The 18,839-nt window shown below is 46.3% G+C and overlaps 1 protein-coding gene across 1 annotated transcript in view; it reads left to right on the top strand.

The window, feature by feature from the left end:
- RAB18 (RAB18, member RAS oncogene family) overlaps positions 1-18,839 on the top strand; it is a 141,114-nt gene that overhangs the window by 74,515 nt on the left and 47,760 nt on the right. The gene's annotated exons all lie outside the window — the stretch shown is intronic.

Raw genomic sequence — 18,839 nt, 5'->3', positions numbered from 1 at the left:
ATTGATTGTCCTGTTAATGGAACCACATGGAGATGCAGTTGAGTCCTTGAGCTTCTCTTTGCACCAGTACACTGGTGGCCCTTAGTTTGTGTCCGCAGGTGATGATAGTTGGACTTCATAGTGTTGAGGTGCTTTCACAAAGGGGTTGAGTAGTAAATAGTTAACCACATTTTCAGTTAAATACATCTGTAAACATTCTCTTTCTCCATTCTTATCTCTACTCTGGGTCAAGCCCCTGACATCTCATCTGAACCTCAGTGTGGCCGCAAATTCGGGTAGCTCATCCAATTTTTTCCATTTGCTGCCATCCTCAATACCTGCAAGTGCCTTATCTTGTACTTTAATATCCTGGCTGTGAGAGTCCACTGGTCTTGGCCTGATGTCACACTCAGGCCAGTAGCTGCAGTGCACTTTGCTTTGACACGAGGCTGCTGGGTAATGGTCCCCAGCGCTGCCCTTCTAATCAGGGCAGGCTGGACTGTAATCCTAGCCTGACCTTCTATATGGACCACCTCATCTACTCTTAATTTTGATTTAAGACTGGTCACCAGACACAGCTGCAGAAATCTACAACTGACTGGTGATCTGCACTGTCAAAATGGGGGGCTCCTGGCATGCCACCGGACTGACTGTTTTTAGCCCCCTCCAAGAGATTACTGAAGTCGGTGGCTTGCCTCTCTTCTGGGAACTGGAGTTGGTGCCCCCGATCTCTGCTGCAAGGTAACACATAGTTGAAACATTGATCTTTGAACTGGTCATGATGGAGCAGACCCACTGATTAAGAAGAGCAAGAGAAAGCACCTGTGGCTCATGGGTGGCAAGGGGATTGTATAGCACTTGTTGGGCCATGGGTTGTAATATGAACACAGCCTACCTCCTTCCTATCAGTGAACTGTGTGCGCAGCAGCGCTCTTCAGTTCAGAAAAGGGGGTGGTGATGGACAGAGTTTCTGAATTAAGCAGAATACTCCTACCCAGTCAACAGATCAGAGCTTGATCCATCACCGTTTTTTAGCTCACTGCACCATCCCAGCTCAGAACCCGGCTATATGCAAATTAGTCTGTCCCTGGCCCAGTGCATCATGGGAACAGGGCAGACCAAACTACCAAGCCAATTCCTATACTGGGAACGGTGATGGATTAAGTCCTGATCTGTTGACTGGGTAGGAGTATTCTGCTTAATTCAGAAACTCTGTCCATCACCAACCCCTTTTCTGAATCGCAGCGCTCTTCAGGGCCTTCTGAGTCTCCCCACTGTAGAGACTCACACACACATCGAAACCTGATTGACCAAATGTCCCTAGAGTGTGTAACTTTGCTTTCCCTATTACATAGTCGTCTGACACTTGTATGTATGTGTGTGTGTTGGTGAAAGTGAGGAGTTAGAACTTATAACAGTGAAGCCAATGAGCTACTGAATAAAGTCTTTGTCAGACAATTTAGATCTAGCCACTATGGTTTCCCTCCTCAAACAATATGTTTTAATCTCCATTATTAGTTGTGAAGCCTGGTACAACAAAATCTTTTGCTGCAGAGCGACTTTTAGTGGCACTTTTGTTCATTAAACAGTAATGTTAATCTTGAAGGCTGATTCATGTGTTGAAAAGCGTCTACACGATTATGAATAAACTTTTTCAAAACATGCCAACTAAATTTGAGCAGTTATGATGAATATTCTTCTTTTTGACAAAACATTAATATAATAAAAAATGAAGCAGTTCATTTGTCTGCACTGGAATTCCATTTATTCTAAGTTTGTAAAGTGTTGCTTTTAAATAATTAAGCCTTTCCTAGGTGGCATCTCTGTTCAGCAAATCCTCCCCAATATCTACTGAAAGCAGTGCACCTCGTACATTGCGGTTGAAGCACTCACGAGGTGATTCACCAAAAAACCAATTGAATGAGGTTAGAGAGGTTTACTTTTCTGAAGCTGATGTGTGAATATAGAGAAGTTACTCTACCTGTGGCAGAAGGCTGTGCTATCAAGCTATACCTAATAATGGCCAGCTCCAAGGTGGTACAGTAAGATGAAGGCTTTTAGGGCTATTATATTGATGCATTTCTATAACATTTCTCTACCTCTTGTCAGTTGAGCAGTTTCAAAATTTCAAATGCATGAATGAGACAAGGGTGTTTTGTATTGTATCGCTTATTGGTGTCCTGTGTGAAGCCCTGAGTATGTACTTTCGAGTTGAGCGCATCTTCAGCTTGTGCAGGATAGTAAGAGGAGTGTGCAAATAGATTCACAGCAGCATACAGACACTGGTCAGCAGACAAGATTTTATTGCTCTACTAAATTCTTGTTGGTTGCTGACAGTCCTTTTTTTCTTTGGCAGTATATGCCATAGTTGGAATGTTTTAACAGCGAATTTGACTTATGGTTTTTTAGGTCTCGCCTTTTCCATTCCGAAGGAATGGAAAATGGAGAGAATTCAAGTGCTCAAAATACTCATCAAACCAAGGGTTTTTTGGTGCGGTTTTCTTCGAGTTCACGTGGCCACAGGCACGCGCTTTTGGGCCATAAACTTTCACGGCCATCTGTTCCCCAGCTCCAGCACCTCCCCTCTCTCTCCCCGCACACAGCCTTACTTGGATTTCTCCTCCCCCTCCCCAGCCAGCTTCCCCCAGGCAGTGTTCCCTCCCACCTTTCCTCCTCTCTGTCCCTTCTTTCATTCACAACTTGTGTTAATTGATCTTAAGTATGTGACATTGTCACTGTGTTGCGCCCCTTCCCCCCACGCATTCCCAGCCCTTTGATGCTTCCGCCGCACTCCAATTGCACCCCTCTCCTGTGGCGTTTGTAATCCTGCCCCCTGCGTTGCCCCCTCACCCTCACACTGTGCTCGCATCTTTTTCTTCTTTTCATGTGCTTGTTTGACTAATAAACGCCAATGCTTGTTTCACCTCAGTCTGTCTCACATTGCACACAGCGCCTCTGAGCCTCTCTGCAGCTCTCTCGCTCTGTACGGAAATGTCGAGAATGCTTTTAAATCCAGTCCCCCCTCAGGGATGAGTGTGCTTTTTCTGTCACTGTTTCCCAGGTAACACCAGAAATTTTTAATTATGAAACACTGCTGCTGAGACTTTTTTTTGTTCTTTTCTCACTCTTTCAGGCTCTCAACCTAAGAAAATATATAAAATGTCTTTAGTGCTTTAGAATCCAAGTCACTTGGCTGGAGCCCTTAATCCCAGAATGTTTTCCATCACACAGTAGGAGAAAGGGCTGTCACTTATTCGTGGGTGAAAGGTGCAAGGTTTAAATTGGTAGAAAATACTTGAAATGCACAACTAATTGTCACAGGCCGAGGGCCCGTTCGTCCAAAGGAAAATCGTGAGTGTACCCGTTGGTTAGGGCCTCTGCAGGCTGGCAGCCTGGAAGGATGCATGCAATTGAGTCTGTCCCAGCCCTGGCGCCCTTTCAGAGCCCACGCTATGGCCTGTTGGGACAGCACACAATTCGTCAACGAGCAACTCCCGTGCGGAGGACAGGCATGCTACTGGCCTAAACCAGCACAAGATAATTATACAAAGAATAAAGGCGACAGAGGGGGCACACATTACCCAGAGGAAAACGACGGAGCAGAATGCGCAGTACCGCTCGAATATTCAAAGTGGCCAATGGCCAATGATTATCTGGAGTGCAAATGCAGCTCGATGCCCAGGCAGAACGAAAGTGGGCGCAATTTACAAGGGTCTGCTCTGATGGTACAGAAGGGGTTGCGAACTCGTGGGCACAGCTCAGTTCTTGCCTGACCTCTGCACAGCCCAAGCTAGGATTAGAAATGTCTGTGTTCTGTTCGTGTACTGGGAATGGAATGTGTAGGTTTGGGTAGTGGAAAGTTTGGTGAGTTCAGCTGGCGCTGGCTCTTATTAAGGTAGCAGTGCTACTCTTGCGCTCCCTACTGTATCTCTATCCTGAGGAATAAGTCTGTTATATCCGACAGTCTTGATTTTGGTAGGCCCTTGCAGCGCCACATCATTGTAATGCGCACCTGGGTAGTGTGCACTTACCACAGCGTTATTTCCATCGCCTGCTGAAAGCCAGCAGCATCCCCATGTTGTGCGGAGCAAGTCGGTGGCCATTTTGGGAAGTCAAGCACAGTACTCCACCAGTTATCAGCAGGGGGTCCAGTCTGACTTGTTCATTGTTAGGAGCACGGTCTTGAAGAACAAGTATTGGCATAGGCAATAGATCTCGCCTTTGATACCTTATAAGTTTTTAGTTATGCAGCACAATATCCTTGGTCCCAAAGGCGAGACCTATTGGCTATGCCAATGCTTGTTCTTTTAATGGTAGGTTTCTTATTAATAGTTCGGTCATTCTTGAGCTAAAGTTTGAACTTTGATTGTATATTCGTAGTTTGGATTATAGGAAGGTTGGCCCCAGTCTGTGCCTCGCTGTGTTTGCTGTGCAGAGGATGTTCACAAAGTGTTTTCCAAAATGTGTGCCACTGGCGGGTTGCAATGCGTTTTTTGCTGGGTCTCAAACCGATTTGTGATGGGTTGCGAATCTCCTGGTCTATATGCTATATGTACGAAACATGTAAAAAGGTTAGCCCCATTTGTGCACTGGACAATCTCCTTCAGTCCAGTTTGAAAAGAAACCCAGCAAGTATTCCCAAGCAAGACTCCGGATGAACCTTCCAGTATTTGTTGACAACAGATGAGTACTGAATACTCCATGACTCCTAGTGAAATATGTAGCAATACCTAATACTCTGAGCTAGAGATCACTGATGCAGCCATGAAAAAACAAATAAGATATGTAATATAGGGCGGGCAGAATAGCCTTAATTAAAATGGTGGTCCTGCCCAAATTTGCATACCTCTGTATTAACATTCGAACATCCCTACATACTAGGTTGATCAGTGCCATGCAAGCCACACTTGCTAGATTAATTGCAGTGAGCGAACTACCGATTATCAAATGGGAAAGACCTACACTACCTTAAAAAAACTGAGGTTTGGGGTACAATATGTATATATATATATATATATATATATATCTCGTTGCTCCAAGGTTGCCCTCAATTAGGAAGCACTCCAGACACTGTTCATAGGTCACCCTTTTTATTGGCATGAGCGGAGAGTCGGATACAGATCGCATTCAGCAGTCCAATGCGTCCTTCGTGCCTTCGTCCTTCGAGCCCTGCCGTCAGGAATGCACCGCCCCAATTGAAATGTGGGGACCAGGGGAACCATCAAATGTTGTTTCCCCCTTTGGATGCGCTGTGACGGATTTAGAGTGGAGGGCGGAGATGGAGGCCCATCTGGGGGCTTGAAATAGGCGGCAGCTTTGAACTGAACACTTGCCGTGGACTACGTGACCCAGCATCCCTCGCTTCAAGAGCGGCCCATCCATTGGGGCAACGTTGTATACAATTAAGTCCACAGCAAGCACATTTCCTTAGCGTCCTGCCTCTGAGGAAGAAGTCAATTCGAAACGCGTCAGGCACGAAGGACGCATTGGACTGCTGAATGCGATCTGTATCCGACTCTCCGCTCATGCCAATAAAAAGGGTGACCTATGAACAGTGTCTGGAGTGCTTCCTAATTGAGGCCAACCTTGGAGCAACGATGTTTAGGCGGCAGCCCTGCCGTCAGGAATGCACCGCCCCAATTGAAATGTGGGGACCAGGGGAACCATCAAATGTTGTTTCCCCCTTTGGATGCGCTGTGACGGATTTAGAGTGGAGGGCGGAGATGGAGGCTGAAGGACTGGGTTTTCTTAAGACCCAGCGGTGCCAGGGATAACACCTGAAAACTTCGTGGGTAACCTGTTCCGGCGTACAAATGACAGAGACACGGGACACTTCCTTCGGCGTCAAAGATTCGAGGTTTATTACTGCAGGGAACACAGAAGTCACAGGAAGTACAACATGTGTAGGTTCGAGGAGTCTGATTCGACTTGCCTCTGTGGATCGCTCCTTTTATACAGTTCTAACGCATTGAATATCATAGTACACAAAGGTTTACAACTCGGTTCCCATCGTAAAGACCATAAGGGGTTGCTTTCATGTATTCAAGGCCCGGAACATAAGTACAGAAACGTTTGGCGGTTCCCAACTGTAAAAACCTATCTTCCCACCATTAGTACATTCCAATCAGCAGTAAATAGATCGAGGAAGGGACAGAAACAGGTGCAGAGGAAGACAGAAACAGTGGGGAGATCGGAAAGGGTGTAAAAGGGGTGGTATCGGGAAAAACGAGCTGCAGGCATCAAAGGGGACGTGTTTAATGAATGCACAACTAAGACAATAGACCGGCACGGCAAGATGAGCCTCGAGCGGGGCCATCTGCCTTACAGTGCCGTCCCCCTCATCATAAAGACACTTTCAAAGGAACACGTGTCCTCCGCAAGAGTTTGGGAATCCCAGGGTCGTGAGGCGGACCGCGTCCGTTCGCTGGCTACTTGAGGGCAAGAGACAAAATGGATGCTGCATCTAAGATGGAACCCGTGGGCTCGGATGTAGAAACCCACGAAACAAACGAACGGTTTAGGCTAGCACAGCGAAAATGCGTACACCCACTAAACTCGTCATTTGCGGTTCATAGATACTAGACTCGACCATATTCGTGCGAGTCGAAAACACCACTTACGATCGTCACGGAACCTCAAGGCCCATCTGGGGGCTTGAAATAGGCGGCAGCTTTGAACTGAACACTTGCCGTGGACTACGTGACCCAGCATCCCTCGCTTCAAGAGCGGCCCATCCAGGGCGGGGCAACGTTGTATACAATTAAGTCCACAGCAAGCACATTTCCTTAGCGTCCTGCCTCTGAGGAAGAAGTCAATTCGAAACGCGTCAGGCACGAAGGACGCATTGGACTGCTGAATGCGATCTGTATCCGACTCTCCGCTCATGCCAATAAAAAGGGTGACCTATGAACAGTGTCTGGAGTGCTTCCTAATTGAGGGCAACCTTGGAGCAACGATGTTTAGGCGGCAGCCCTGCCGTCAGGAATGCACCGCCCCAATTGAAATGTGGGGACCAGGGGAACCATCAAATGTTGTTTCCCCCTTTGGATGCGCTGTGACGGATTTAGAGTGGAGGGCGGAGATGGAGGCCCATCTGGGGGCTTGAAATAGGCGGCAGCTTTGAACTGAACACTTGCCGTGGACTACGTGACCCAGCATCCCTCGCTTCAAGAGCAGCCCATCCAGGGCGGGGCAACGTTGTATACAATTAAGTCCACAGCAAGCACATTTCCTTAGCGTCCTGCCTCTGAGGAAGAAGTCAATTCGAAACGCGTCAGGCACGAAGGACGCATTGGACTGCTGAATGCGATCTGTATCCGACTCTCCGCTCATGCCAATAAAAAGGGTGACCTATGAACAGTGTCTGGAATGCTTCCTAATTGAGGGCAACCTTGGAGCAACGATATATATATATATATATATATATATATATATATATATATATATATATATATATATATATAGATCTCTCTGCAATACCTCGCAGCGCTCCACCACTCGGGTGAAAAACAAGGCATGGACCCCTTCGTTGTAGCATACAATTTATTCGCCCCAACAGCTAGTCATGAAGCGTTTCGGCCGTCCCTGCGGCCTTGGTCACATGACAATGCCATATACTCAGCCCCTTTTAAAGTGCAAGTGCTCACATGTACAAATGGAAATAGAAAAATACTTTCTGTTTGAATACATTGATAAGTCTCAAGTATGCTGTCTCATTTATAACCGTATAAATACGTATACATAGAAAAGACAGTTAATCAACTGCTTAAGTTGTGAATTTCTTATGCTTTGGACAAAGGCAGTATTCCGCCGAAAATCAATTTTAAACTAATAGCATGAATGCTCATTCCATATTCCAAAACATAATACACAAAGGCGATAACCATTTGCCATGTCTGTTAATTGTAACACGTGCTCACCCCAAGGTGCACAAACTATAAATCATAATAAATAAATCTTTAAAATAATCCTAAAGTTACTCAAAATTAAACCCTATGTGATAGGGAAAAAACTGCACAGGAAATACTTTTGTAAGCGTACTTTGAGTCACTGAACAATATGAGAGACATTCTCAGTGGTATGCATAAATACTTATGTCTAACACATAATTATTTAAATTACATAGGAGGGTCCCCTCCTATGATATTGCTAAAGTGAACTTGTGCAAAAGTGCAGATCAGCTAAAGTGACTCGTGCTTACAAAATTAATTAAACCACATATAACTTCAATTATCAGTTCATAATGGTATAAATTCAGTTCATTATTCAGTGTAACATCGGATACATATAGAGGGAAATTCATAAATTTGATATTCTTTTCAAGGACATGTTCAAATTATTTTATACAGTACTTCATGTGATTGGCAGTATGTTGAGTTTGCTGCTTAAAAATGTAACACCCTAATTTACGGAAATATAGTTAAGTTAAAAATGATACAAATAATACTTTTATAAAAAGGATATCAGTGACACAATTAAAACCAACTACCTAAAAGACACCTGGATAAAACCTACCCTGATATCTAAAAAACAGCCAGAATCAATTGTGGGCCACTACTGATAAATATTCTACATATGTACTATATCTAAAAAATTGGAATAGTTTAAAAGAATTAAATAATTTTAGTACAAAAATTGTGCAAATCTAGCAAGTTAGTATCCCAATTATCCTAGTTAATCTATACTGTATATTGTGTTATTTTGCTTAACTTCCCAATCCATATTCCTATTAGGGACCTCACATAAAACTTCACTTGATGGTTGTTTATAAGTATGTGTGGAGGTCCTCTGTGTTGTTCAATCCCCCAGGGCACTTAGAATCGAATTCCAGAATGTAGTTGGTTTCAGTTTTTCGCATGTGGGCCTCCCATTTCCCTCCTCGTTTCGTTACTGGGATAGATTCAATTGCGTAATATTTTAGACATTGAGGTTTACTGTTGTGACAAGCCTCAAAATGCCTCGCAACTGGATAACTTTGGTCTTTATTAGTTATAGCACGTAGGTGCTGCAGGACTCTTTTATGAACCAGCAGTTTAGAGCTGCCTACATATTTCAACCCACACTCGCATTCCAGGATGTAAATGCAATATTCTGTTTTGCAAGTCAGGTGTTGTTTAATCTCCCTAGTTGTTTTTGGGATGACCGTAGTATATTTTTTGGTATTCACACCATACTGACATGCCTTTTATGTAAAGCATTTGTAGAACCCTTTGCTGATGGGACGCCAGGGTTCTTTACCGAGGCATTCCTGACTCTTCTTGGTTAGAATTGTGCCCAGACTCATTCCTTTAAGGTAGGTTATTGATGGATTGGCGGGCATCAATTCTCCAATGATTGGATCATCCTGTACAAAATGCCAGTTTCGTCTGATTATACTCCTTAGCTCTTTTTCTTGTTTGGAGTATTTCAGTACTAGCCGAACTGGGTTGGTATCTACACTCTGGGTTTGGCTCACTTTTGGATTATATTTTAGGAGATCACTTCTAGCTCTCAGTTGTGACTTTCTGATGGCGGTTTCTACTATTCTGGTACCATATCCTCTATCCACAAATCTAGAAAAACTTTCCTGTTGCTTCACCTTCATATCCTCATCATTACTGCATGTACGGCGGATGCGAAGCATCTCTCCGTATGGGATTGATTTGATCAGGTGTTGTGGATGGGCACTTGTTGCATGTAAAAGAGTGTTACCCGCCGTTGGTTTTCTAAAAAGGGTAGTACTGAGAACATTGTTAGCTAAAAAAAGCTGCACATCTAAAAATGTCACTGATTCCTTACTGATGCTGGAAGTAAAATTCAAATTAGGATAATTCACATTGATTTCCTGTATAAATTTTAAAACACTTCCTTCAGTTCCATGCCATACAATAAAAAGGTCATCAATAAAACGAAGCCATGATATTATATTGGATGTACAATAGTGCATATATTTGCGCCCGAGGACCAGTTCCTCCCACCACCCCATAAAGAGGCAGGCATAGCTTGGGGAGAAACTGGCCCCCATGGCTACACCCTGAATCTGCTGGAACAATTGGCCATTGAACATAAAATAATTGTTCTCTAGGCAAAAAGATAGCATTTCAAGAAGCATTTTGGTGTGGTGGGTTAGTTCCATTGGCCTGCTGCTTAGATAATATTCTCATGCCCGTAGGCCGTCCATATGTTTGATGCAGGTATACAAGGAACTCTCATCCAATGTTACTAGTAGGAAGTTTGATTCCCACTCAATCTCTTCAATCATATATATATATATATATATACACATATGCAGCCTGCAAACATGTCACTAGGCTCAAAACTGCCACAATTGCATTGTAAATTTTTTACATTTGAAAAAATAATGACATACAAGTCATGCTATACCTATGATACATATAAAGAAACTGCTTTGAGTTTGCTTTGAAACATACAACCTTTATTTTCAAAGGTAAAAAGGCAAGAGCAAAGAGGCAGATTAGCCTAGAAAGGCTGCATATAGAAAACATTGGAAAATTGGCACCGTGCCTTTAAGACCTCCAGGAACCCCCAGGATCCCATCATGCACCACAGGTGACAGTTAGGTCAGTTCTTTTTTCCAGCTCCTTCTGTGAGGATCCTGGAGCATTGAGCTCGCCAGTTAGTGATTTTTTTCATCACTTTTTTCTGGTTTGAAGTGAACTTTTTTTGTTTCACCCCAGGTCTTTAGTACTTAGCTTTTTCTGACTTTTGGCTATTTTTTTCCTGTCAAAATGCCGACCTTATTTAATAAATGCCTGGCCTGTGGAAAAATGATGGCTAAGTCAGACCCTCACTCTGTCTGTATTGCTTGTCTACCTTCATCTTACAAGCCAGACCAATGTTACCACTGCAGCAAGTTTTCAAAAAGAATCCTTAGGGAAAGGGAGAAGATTAAGCTGCACTCCAAGCAGGAGGGAGGAAAAGAAACCGCAAGTGGGCGAGAAGAACAACCCTAAAGGAAGCCCTCCTCTCGCAAAGAGAAAGGTGAGAAAAGGAGACCTCGGTCTCATACGCCGTCGAGGGACAGATCAACATCCAAGATACCTTTGTGCTCCGAGTCGGCATCGAAATCGACGTTGAGGTGTCCTTCGCCATCACAACAACTGACCTCAGGTGAGAAGACTCATAAGATGAAGTAGACACCAATGCGTAGGCGGTCCAAGTCTGGCTCCAAGTCCAAGTCTGGCTCACCTACGGCATCAAGAGGCCGAGGCTCGATGTTGTAGCTTGCTGCCGAGTGGGACAGTGGTGACGTCGAGATCACCAACGACGTCGAGAGGTCCACTTGCATCGATGTCAAGCCAAACACTGAGGGACTCGATGCCGGTCGACTCATCCGTCGCCAAGGAGGTCGACGTCGAGGAGGTAACCGTCGAGGAGATCGACGTTGAGATCTCAAAAAAAACACACTCTGGATCTAGGAAGGTCTGTGGCTAGAAGATCACAGTCTAGGTCAACGTCGAGGAGATCACACTCCAATCACGGGTCTCCTCCTGCAAAGAGACCTAGGGAGATGTCGAGAGACCGCAATACGCCCAGTTGTTGACGTCAAGGAGTGACTCTTCCTCCCCAGGACTTCAGATAGTGCAAGCCACTCCTGAACCCTCACCAGTGCCGACTCCAGCCCCTCCAACTAATATCTCCCTGAGATGGCTAGGGGACATAAGAGAGTGGAAGATCCGCAGGATTAGAAGACTACCACGTTCCTCTACAAGATCAAGATCACCTGTAATTCATTCAGTGCACTCATCTGAAAGACATGAGCGACATGCCATTCCACAAAGGTCCCCATCTTTGAGAAGGCGCTCCTCAAGTTCTCCTAGGAGTCGGGCATCCAGATCTCACCACTGCTCTGCTAGAAGACGAAGCCAAAGATCTTCTTCGTGGTTTTCAGACGTTAAGGCTGATTACTCCCCTACTCTTTGTACCCTCTCCTCCGAGTAGAATGTCGCCTATTGATAATATCCTGACCTTCAACAATGTTCTCTGTCGAGGGGCTGCAAAGCTTCAAATTGAAATGCCTGTGTCCACCACCAAAATATCAGTCATCTTTGAAACACTACACCAACGGTCTTACTGCAGACCATTGCTTCCCCTAGTGCCTGGCCTGCTAGAGCCTGCTCTTCAATAATTCCTTACTCCAGGATCGGTGGGGGCAGACCCATCTCGGATCACTAAAAAGTATAATGCTCCTGAGAAGGACCCCTTTTTTTAGTTCGAGTCTAGCGCATGCGCTGCTCTGCTCGACTTTATGTAAGGGGCTTCAGAAAGCTCACCACACGTTTGTGCGTGTGGTCAGCTTTTGTTACAGGCTATTGGGCTTTGCGTGCGTTTTTCTAAGAAATACAGCACGCAATTGAGCAAAAGCGGGTGCATGTCCCGCCTTTGCTCCGCCCACGGCCTATTGCTTGCGGTGACCCGCACAGGCCACATCTGTTTTCGATTATCGTGCCCAGACACGGGCGCAATAATTGTAAACCGATTGCGCGCACCACAGGCGTGCTTGTTGTTTTATTGTTTTTTTCTCCATTTTCTCAGGTTAGGTCACGCTAGGGTGGATCTGTCAAGCCAGACATAAAATTCTAGTAAACTGCTTTTGACTGAAAAGGCAAGGGGGCACATCAGCCCCCCAATAGCCTCCCATTTCCAATGCAGGGACTGCCCCCTTCTCCCCGTGGTCGCTCACGTATTGGCAATGACAGATATTTCCCGAAGTTGCTTCATGTTTCTCGGGCTCCTCTTCAGGAGAGCAGATGCCACCGTGTGGAGCGGCCAGTCCCTGAGGGGATGCGCGCTACTTGCCCTTCCCTCCGTGGACATATAAACACTTCTCCATTTAACCACGGGCTTTACTCATTGCGCTCACTTTGTGCCCAAACGCTTAGAAAAACTGTTCTTTTTTGGGGGTAGAGTGGGAGGGTTGCGGGGGATTAGAAAAAGAGGGTATTTTGTAGAGGGGGCAGGGTACTTGTCAGTCCCTCTTTAAAAAAATGAAAATAAAGTCTGTACCTTCAGAGTTGCGCCTGAGTAGGCACACCTGTATTCGTCTAAACATGAAAGCATGACATATAGTGTGTGTCCATTGAGAAAAAGCACACATAGAGTGATGCAAGATTAGTAAAATATTGTATCTGGCAATTGCTGGCTGAAAAAGTTGGCCCTATACCGTGTAACCTCGGATTCACAGTGCGCCCTTGGGCATCTTTTGTCAGTGACAAGTTGACTCATAGCTATCTTCCCTAACTTCCCTTCCCTGCTCTTCTGTAGAAGAGTCTCCTGTTTGCGCTGTTCCTCGGCTGGGAAATGATCCCCTGTTTCCAACAACTGCAGAGCAGTCACCCCAGTCCCCGCTGCCCCCTCCCCCTCCCCTGTCCTATCACCACCACAGGATACTTCAAAAAGCCCACTGAGTTTTCCCGGCAACGCCTTGTCTCCGGCGAGCCGGGGGTTAAGCCGGAGAGGCTTATTGTATTACTGGGGTGTGCGGCGTTGGTCTGCTGTCCACCCACCGTGTGGAAGTTTGGACAGAGGGGTGAGCGAGGAAGAGGCTTAAAGCCCCGAGGCATCCCAGGACAGAGGGGTACCACAGAACTGCACCCCGCACCTGTCTCCAGGGCAACCAGGACTTCTTCACCAGGAGCGTTGAACTTGGTGCCTTTGAAACTGACTGCTCGGGGGTGGCAGAGGACACGCCCCCACACTGGTCCTGAGTTCAAAGCTCACCCTAGGCCCTCTTTCTGTTCACAACTCCATTTCTACCCAGCGTGGGCCACACACAGACCTGACGTGACAGACTCTTCCCCAGCCCTTCCAACCGTTGAGAGCCACAGACCTGACATGTGACAGACTCAGCCCGAGCCCTTCCAGCCTTTGAAAACCTCAGATCTGATGTGACAGACTTTACCCCTGCCCGTGAGAGCCACAACCTGGATGTGACAGACTCTACACCAGCCCTTCCAGCCTTTGAGAGCCACAGACCTGGCATTTGACACTCTACCATCATCAGCGGGCCCCCATCCTGCCACCTAAAACCTTCAAAGTCTCGAGGCACATTGCACTTGACATGCTTACACTACAAGATGGCATCAATCACAGCCCTGGAACCTTTTGTGGCGTCTGGCGCGCAAGCAACTAATGGGCCACATGGAAAAACTGGTTGGAAATGTACATCAAGGCTATTGGATAGCCAATAGGTCTCGCCTTTGGGACCTAAAGTGTTTAGCCATGCAACAGTTAATGTTGTTGCACCAAGAATATTGTGCTGGATAACTAAACACTTATAAGGTTCCAAAAGCGAGTCCTATTGGCTATGCCAATGCTTGTTCTGAGGGCTGACCCTCCACCACACTCAGTTATTGCTTCAGTGGCATGTAAGATTCCGACGAGGGCAGCATCATCTCCGGTACCCCCAGCTAGAGACAGTAATGCCATGGATTCTGTCGGCAAGAGAATGTGCACCACATCAGCATCTTACATGAAGGTTGCCAGCGCCTCTGCCTTACTGGGCCGGTATGACTGCTCTTTGTGGGACTCTTTCACCCTTCACGGAGAAGCTCCCAAAAGAAGACAAGCAAGATTTCCTGGAAATCCTTCATGAAGGTGGTTTGGTGGCCAATCATGTCATCAGTGCAGCGCCTGATGCCTCTAACTTAGCTGCCCATGGTTATGCACATGGGATTTGTGCCCGTCGCTCTGCCTGGCTGAGATTGACTGGTTTGAAGCCTGAGGCGCAACATCGTATTCTCAAGCGCCCCTTCAATGGCACTTCGCTCTTTGGCTCTCATGCGGATGATGAAATGTCCAAGATGAAGACCGAACTGGATACGTTGAAGGCGGTTGGGCTTGAGAAGAGGAAGGACTTCAGGCGATGCTGCCGCCCTTACGATCGGCTCCAATACTAGCAGAGGGTTCAAACCACTCAGTGGTCCTCCCAGCAAAATCAAGGAAGATCAGTCCTACCAGCGGTTTCCTGCTAGAAGACGAGGAGGGAACTCCAGACAATCCACACCTGCTGCAAAGCACAACAGAAGCAGTGAGGAATGGGTATTCCATCAGGTTCAAGTCCCCTCCACCTTATATTCCTCCTCAAAAGACTGTCATCTATTGTATAAATCTTTTGAGAGAAGAGGTGTCCGCTCTATTCCTAAAGGACGCCATCGAGGAGGTCCCATGGCATCAACGTCGACAGGGGATCTAATCCCGATATTTTTTGGTCCCAAAGAAAGGTCCGAACAAGGAGTTCAGGCCTATACTAGATCTCGGGCTTCTCAACAAGTTCATTCTGAGAGCGAGGGTCAGAATGTTGGCATTCCATCAAATAATCCTGCATCTACATCAAGGGGACTGGATGTGTTCCATAGATCTTCAAGATGCCTATTTCCACATCCCAATCTCTCCAAAGCATAGAAAGTTTCTAAGATTTCGCATCCAGTCAGACCACTTCCAGTTCACTGTCCTGCCCTTCGGTGTGAAGTCAGCCCCTCGCACATTCTCAAAGTGCATGGCAGTAGTTGCTGCTTTCTTGAGGAAAAAGCACATTTTCGTCTACCCTTACCTAGACGACTGGCTTCTCAACAGTGCGTCTCCAACTCTTCTACAGCAGCACCTCACTGACTGCAACTACATCAGCTGGGTCTACACGTAAAGTTAAAAAAATCCATCCTGAATCCAACACAGAGGATACATTACCTGGGAGCAACTTTGGACACAGTAAATGCAAGAGCGTATCCTTTAGAGGAGAGGAGAGACTATCATCAATTCTCCACAAGTGTCAGACTCTCCTGAATATACCTTAGACAACGGCTAGATATCTAATCTCTGCCGGATTCAATGGCCTTGTGCATTTTTAGGTTTTGACTAGCGATGCAGGCGTACGAAGTACGCATGCGCTAGGAAAAAATCTTATGAGCTGTGTTTGGAGTCGGGTCTCCGCCCCCTCTTCCCATTGGCTAGCTCCATAAATGGAGCCTAGCTATTGGGAGAGGTAACTGTCCGTCAATGCCGGACCAGATTCGGGGGCGTTCCCGAGAATTTTTGGCTTTTGGCTACGTCACGCTACGTCAGCCAAAAGCCCTCGGGAACGCCCCCGAATCTTGTCTGGCATTGAAGGCACCCGGAAGAAGTCCAGGTGAGTGCTTGCTTTAATTTTCCGCTGTTCCCACCCCCTCTCCTGCTCGCAGCGTCTCCGGCCCCCGTTCCCGCCCCCCTCTCGCTGGTGCCCGTGCTTTGCTCTACAATGCCTGTTCCCGCCCCCCTCCCGCTCTCCGTGTCTCCGGCCCCCGTTCCCGCTCCACAATGCCCGTTCCCGCCCCCCTCCCGCTCTCCGTGTCTCCGGCCCCCGTTCCCGCTCCACAATGCCCGTTCCCGCCCTCCTCCCACTGGTGCCCGTGCATAGCTGACATATAAAACCCTACAATGCCATGAACGGGTGCTCGTTATTCTATAAAAGTTGCTAAAGATCAGTAAGAATCTTTCTTGAGCACTTTGGGCGCTTCTGTTTCTATTTAAAGTATATTCCTTGTGTTATGCACGGCTCGGCGGTTTGATGCTGGTGGAGCTCTCCCACTTAGGTTGGTGGGAACGTGGGTGGTTGGCTGCACAGAGCAAGATAGATTTACAGTGAGTGGTTTGTTTGGCAAAACCTTCTCTGCTCTGCGTCGCCTAATGTGTGGTTTATACGGGAATTCCCTGCTAGTCGGGAACACATATCCTGTGTGCTTCTGCGTCTCTCCTCCCCCTTTCCCTCCCCCTCCCGCTTGTTGTAATCTTCTTGTCTCTATTACCAGCGTAGCCTGGGTCATTAAGAAAGCTAATGATTACTTTTGCACAGAGTGTAGTCTTTTTGAGCGAGTCAAGTACCCTCATTAAATGTGCGTTTCTAAAAAGGCCTGGGCTCATCATTCGAAACAATTGCTCTCTGTAACAAGAACCAGCAATTACTGCCCTAACAGGGTGTCGTGTTTGGGACAGAGTTGCAGGCCCACTTTAGCACCGAGGAAGAGCCCCGACTGACAAGGCCTGGCACTAAATACACCCTGTGCCTGGCTGCACACCATTAATCACGTCACCCTCCTTGCTGCTTTTATCCTGAATCTAAGGAACTTTCCTCCGAGTGCCCGATGCTCCCCAGACTGTCATTGTTCCTACTGCCCCAACAGGGTGTCGTGTTTGGGACAGAGTCGCAGGCCCACTTTAGCACCGAGGAAGAGCCCCGACTGACAAGGCCTGGCACTAAATACACCCTGTGCCTGGCTGCACACCATTAATCACGTCAACCTCCTTGCTGCTTTTATCCTGAATCTAAGGAACTTTCCACCGAGTGCCCGATGCTCCCCAGACTGTCATTGTTCCTGTTCGGAGGCCGAGCTTTGGGGCCTTCCGCTGATGAATCACTTGAGAGCAGTGAACTGGAATTAAAACTACAGACACTGAAAAAAAGATAACAATTCCAATGCACTAAAACGCAAATCCGATTAGCATGTATCCTGGTTGTTCAAGTAGTCTGTGCATCATAAACCATAGGGAGATGTGAGATCGAATCATGATTTGTCAAAGTGAAAGAATAAACAAAAAAATACATACACACATAAACAAATAAAAAGTGTATCAATTAATGTAAATACAGGCGAGTTAAGCCATTTTAATGTGATATTGTATTGAATTGTAATTGCATTTATATACTGCTTACTACCCTGGAAGAGAAGGGCTTTTGATAGGGCAAGTTTTGAATCTCCGTTATTAGTAACACAGCATGATCCATTATTTTCGCAAAGGCACGTGTTTTTTCTGTAATGCTCACCCAGGGATAGACAGGTGTCCATTCCTATAAACATGCTTTGAAAATACCGAGGTGTTTTGCTTAAAATCAAGAGTGCCCCTCCCCCAAGAGGACAGGTTCCACATCAGAAGTTCAGGATTGTTGAATAAAATAATTTTACATGCAATGAATCCAAGTCCAGCTCACTTATATAGTCAGTAATTTCCCGAAATATTACGGATCCAGTCCCCCAGGACGTGCGTTGGACGCCCCCTGCTTCATGGTATCTTCCAGTGTTCTCGTAAGCCTTTCTCTATTCAGGAGTCAATGTCTCAGAAATTCATTTCAGGCCACTACCAATTGTCTTGGTTGTTCATACCTCGCTCCCTATGTCAGCTCCCCATACAGGTCAAGATAGACTAACATTCACAAACAAAAGGCAAAACTCTGATTTTCGGGCTCATCACCCATAATTCTATGTCGTGCTCTTTTCTTTTCCATTCCCTTCACAATTAAACCTATTATACACTGCTGCTCAAAACAGGGAATATTTCACTCATTGTTTGCTCTCCTGACGACAATTTAATACTTCTAATGGGCTCTCCTCTTTTCTATCACATATTGATTTATGCTATTTCACAATAAACTGCTTCCTCGCTGGAGACAGGGCATCTTTCTAGATTTGTATTCATTTACCACACTCAGCTGTAATTCGATTCTGCCAAAAACACAGGTGTTTTCCATTGTTGTACTTTTAGAACAGTTTGACGATCATATCAACGCTGCCCCTGTTGCCTGCTTGTGTCTCTGTGTGCCCCTGTTGCCTGCTTGTGCTGTGTGGCTGTGTGTGTGGGAAGCTTTGTGTGGCTGTGTGTGTGGGAAGCTTTGTGTGGCTGTGTGTGTAGGAAGCTTTGTGTGGCTGTGTGTGTGGGGGGCTTTGTGTGGCTGTGTGTGTGTGGGGGGCTTTGTGTGGCTGTGTGTGTGTGGGGGGCTCTGTGTGGCTGTGTGTGTGGGGGGCTCTGTGTGGGTGTGTGTGTGGGGGCTCTGTGTGTGTTTGTGTGTGTCATTTGCGAGAGATAAAGCTAGTGGCACTGTAAATGACAATGCC

This window comes from Lissotriton vulgaris, chromosome 10 (assembly GCF_964263255.1).
Source record: "Lissotriton vulgaris chromosome 10, aLisVul1.2, whole genome shotgun sequence".
NCBI classification, from domain to species: Eukaryota; Metazoa; Chordata; class Amphibia; order Caudata; family Salamandridae; genus Lissotriton; species Lissotriton vulgaris.
The sequence above is the reverse complement of the archived record's forward strand: the minus strand, read 5'-3'. Positions and strand labels throughout refer to the sequence as shown.